Source organism: Chrysochloris asiatica, unplaced genomic scaffold (assembly GCF_000296735.1).
Source record: "Chrysochloris asiatica unplaced genomic scaffold, ChrAsi1.0 scaffold00030, whole genome shotgun sequence".
Classification (NCBI taxonomy): Eukaryota; Metazoa; Chordata; class Mammalia; order Afrosoricida; family Chrysochloridae; genus Chrysochloris; species Chrysochloris asiatica.
Window position 1 is genome coordinate 14,791,150 of NW_006408548.1, and position 4,775 is coordinate 14,795,924.

Genomic DNA, 4,775 nt, shown 5'->3' on the forward strand with positions numbered 1-4,775 from the left:
AACAACAACAACAACAACAACATATAGCCATATTAGAAGCTAAAGGGAAAACACACCAGTAAATGAACATAATTTTGTAGGCATTTCTGCAAAATAGGAAGCATACAGAATAAAATCAGGGAAAAACAAAAACATAAGTTGAGAATGCTGCTGCTGCTGCTGTGTGCCATGGAGTCGGTTCTGACTCATAGCGACCCTGTACAGGGTTTCTGAGGCTGTAAATCTTTACAGGAGCAGAAATCCTCATCTTTCTCCCACGGATCAACTGGTAGTTTCGAACTGCTGACCTTGCGGTTCGCAGTTCGTAACCACTAAAGTAGGATAGAATACTCCTGGGGAGTATTTGAATAGGAAGTATAGGGTAATAGTTCTCAAACTCAGCTGCTTACTAGAATCACCTGACACCTGTTAACATTATAAAACCCATGTCACTTGCCAGATCAATTAAATCACAATCTCTAGAAACAAGATATGACATTAAAATTTTTTAAAACACCCCAAGTAATTCCACTGTGAGGACAAGTTTGGGAAGCACTGGTAGAAGAGTAATTAAAGATTAATTAATGGCAATCAACTAAAGAGGCGCCTCTTAAATTTTAATCTGTAAGTGAATCACTTGAGTATCATAAATGCAAATAGTAATGCAGCCATTCTGAGATGAGGCCTGAGATCTTCAATTTCTAACAAGTTCTGAGGGAATACTGATGTTGTTGGTCCATAGTCTACACTTATAATAGGCAATAAATAGAAACAAGTGGAATATAAGTAAATCTAGTCCCCATAAATAGAGACTTACTGCTTTTGAGTTGATTTCAACTCATAGGATCTCATAGGACAGAATAACATTAGTCCATAGGGTTCCCAAGGCTGTACACTTTATAGAAGCAGACCACTGCTTTTGTCTCCTGTGGAGCAGCTGGTATATTCTATTCAAACCACTGACCTTTGAGTTACCATTCAAGTGCTTAACCATTGCTTTACCACAGCTCCTTAAAAATATAGATCTTACTTAATAACACTAGCCTTTTGAATAAAGTAGTGAGATCAATTCTCTAAGTGAATGTGAGAAAAGCAGGCTAAAAGAAAAGCAGACATTGTTAAAGTCACTGTTGACCTACACAGTGTTGTTGTTAAATGCCATTGAGTCGGTTCTGACCCATAGCAACCCTCTAGAGGGCTTCCAAGGAGCAACTGGTGAACTTGAACCACCAACCTTGCAGTTCAAACTGACGTTGCAGTCTAGCGCATTAACCCATAGCACCACACCAGAACTCCTGACCTACACAACAGACAGTGGAAAACAAGAAAGCAAAGACAGTTGAACTCAGAAGTTGGGGAAATATCAGACATAATTTACTCATAGGAAAACAAAACAAAAGATCTGATTTATAATAAAAAATATTTTAGGTAATAATCTTAATTACCAATAATGTGGAAATCTTACAACGAAATGTTGAACAGCTACCAAAAGTTACATTATGGGGTCTAAATAGCACTTAACAACAACAAAGTATATTAAAGATGGTAGTTCAAACCCAGTAGTCACTCCTCAGAAATCCTATATAGGATCATTATGAGTCGGAACTGACTTGACACAATCACCAGCAGTAGGGGTTTTACAAATTACATTAACTAATAAAAGGAAGTTCATGATACATCTTTAATTAAAACAAAAATCTAACAGAGTGAATGGAAGGAAATCAAGTAAGATAGCAAGTGAGCAAGATAGCAACATTTTTCAAAGTCTGTACACCCTGGGGTTAACTGACATATCACTAGGTAATTTTCAAGTAATTTTTTATTTTCTTCTTGGTGAATTTAGCACAATTATATTTTTTATCTACCATCACCAGTTGCTATCCAGTAGATTCTGACTCACGGTGACTCCACATGTGTCAGAGTATAACTAACTATGTTCCATGTTGTGTTTCCAAAAGTTTATTTCAGTGGTAGGAGTAAATCCCCAGTCCTTCCTTTCTAAGGTCCCTCTGTATTGACTCTAACTTTCACCTTTCTGGTTAACAACTGGGGAGCATGGTGAGTCCAGAGGATAAGCACCACCCAAAAAGTCCACTTAAAAAAGAAAAAGAAATAGAAAAAGTACCTCCTCCTGAGAACCTAAGTGCAGTCATTTTGAGAACCTTAGTATTTTGCTTATTGTTGTTAAGTACTGTTGAGTTGGTTCCAGTTCAAAGTGACCCTTTGGGTTTCTGAGGAGTGCTGGTAAGTTTGAACTGCTGACCTTGACATTCAAAGGACCCTGCAGCACAGGCTGTTTATCCTATAGCACCATACCAGGACTCCTATATATGTTACTTAGCTAAAAGTATACTGTAAAGAATTATAAAGATCATCAATGAAAAACTAGGGATAAACTTAGGGACTCTAATACATGGCATACATATAATATCAAACATTACAAAAAATACAGAAGTAGAAGACAAAGAAGATGACTGGGACATCCTAAAAATTAGAAACTTATGTGCATCAAAATGTTTCACTAAAAGAGTAAAAAGAGAGCCCACATACTGGGGAAAAACTTTATTTTCAATGACATACCAGACAAGGGAATAATATGTAAAATGCATAGAAAATTACAACACCTCTATAGCAAAAACACAGATAACACAATTAAAAAATGGGCACAGGACATGAATACACACCTTACCAAGGAAGACATCCAGGCAGCCAACAAATATACAAAGAAATGTTCAGTATTACTAGCCATTGTTGTTGTTAAGTGCCATGAAGTCAGTTCCAACCCACAGTAACCTTGGATAGGGTTTCTGAGGAGCAGCTGGTGTGTTTGAACCATTGACTTTATGGTTCAAACTGACATTGCGGTCTAGCACATTAGCCCACAGCACCACACCAAGGATACCATCTCACACCAACATTAACAATGAAGTTGAATAAAATAGAAAAAAAACAAATGCAGGCAAAGGTGTAGAGAGACCAGGACCCTCATACATTGCTGGTAAGACTGTAAAATTGGTCAGCCTCTCTGGAGAGGAGTATGGCAATTCCTCAGAAACTTGGAAATAGAAATACCTTATGATCTAGCAATCCCTCTACTTGATATTTATCCACAAGAAACATGAGCCAGGACACAAGTTGATACATGCACACCAATGGTCATCAGAGCACGACTCACAAGAGCAAAAAATGGAGAGAGCCTAAGTTCCCAATAATGGAAGAATGCATAAACAAACTTTGGTGCATACATACAATGGAATACTATGCACAGTTGAAGAATAACAATTAATCTGTGAAACACCTCATAACTTGGATGAATCTGGAGGACATTATGCTGTGTGAAATTAGTCAATCACAAAAGAACAAATATTGTGTGAGACCATTATTGTAAAAGCTTAAGAAAGGGTTTCCAGAAAAATAAAGTATAATCATATACTGCCTAAAAGCATATTATATGCCCCACCCCCTTTCCTGTCACAGTTTCTTAGATATATGTTTTAACCACTGTTACAATGTTAATGGTCACCTAGTTCCCCACCCCCTAAGCCTGGTTCCTGTTTGTGTAACTTCTGTTAAAGAGTAGCCATCTAGACGAATAAGCACTAGGAGTGTTAATCGTGTTTTCCCTTTTGAGGTGTTTATTGGGGCACCATAACCACTTTGAAACTTAATGTGAATGTTAGAATGATAAGGTTATAGCCCACCATCATGTTGCATCAATTAGCATTGTTAAAACTAGTATAAGTATTGCTTGTAAGATAAAGAGTCATGGAACCCAATTTAAAACCACCTTAGTTGCTGTGAGGTTGCTCCAGAAGTCAACTTCCTAATAAGAAAGGCTCTTCTCTGTCTTTATCTTGAGTGTTTACTAATTGGATTCAATCACTCCAGGCCATCAGACCCAAGTTTTGGGGTAACACTCCTGTAAACAAAATGTTTGGTTCTCAAACTTTACTTGATCCTGCTCCCTAGTTCCCACTGGTTGCTATTTTCTATAACCTTTCTAGGTCCCTGAGTCTCTGATATCAACCACATCCAAGAGCACCATAAGCTGATGATACCATCCAAGCACTCAATGCTGTTAATGGAGTCTCTGGTGCTACTAATAAACTCTCCTAACCCTGGAATCCAACACCACCAAATATTTCCCCAAGCATAAAATAGAATCACAGCTTTTTCTACCCCAGGGTAAAGAAAACTGTCTAATAGTTTGAAAGTTCCAAGGGAAATATGCAAAAGCTTAGGTAGTATTCTGGTAGCGTAGGGGTTACAAGTCAGGCTGCTAACCTCAAAGTCAGCAGTTCAAAACTACTAGCCGTTCCATGGGAGAAAGATGAGGCTTTCTGCTCCCATAAGATTTACAGCCTTGGAAACCTTATGCAGGGTCGCTATGAGTTGGAATCAACTCCATGACACACTACCACCACTACCACCACCACCATGGGTATTATGGTGTCCAGGTATGGCACTGTGGGTTAATGTACTGGACTGCAAAGTTAGTTTGGACTGCAAGGTCAATGATTGAAGCTCACCAGCCACTCCTCAGAAACCCCATACAAGGTCACTATGAGTCAGAACCAACTTGATGGTACTTAATAACAGGGGTATTATAGGAATCCTGGTGTGGCATTTTGGGTTAAGCACTGAACTGCTAACCAGAATGTAGGTGGTTTTAATTCACCAGCTCCTCCTCAGAAACGCTACAGGGTGGCTATGAATCGAAACTGACTCCACGGCACTTAGCAATAACAGGGGTATTAAAAGGAGCTCTGGTAGTGGAGTGAATTACGTGTTGGGTT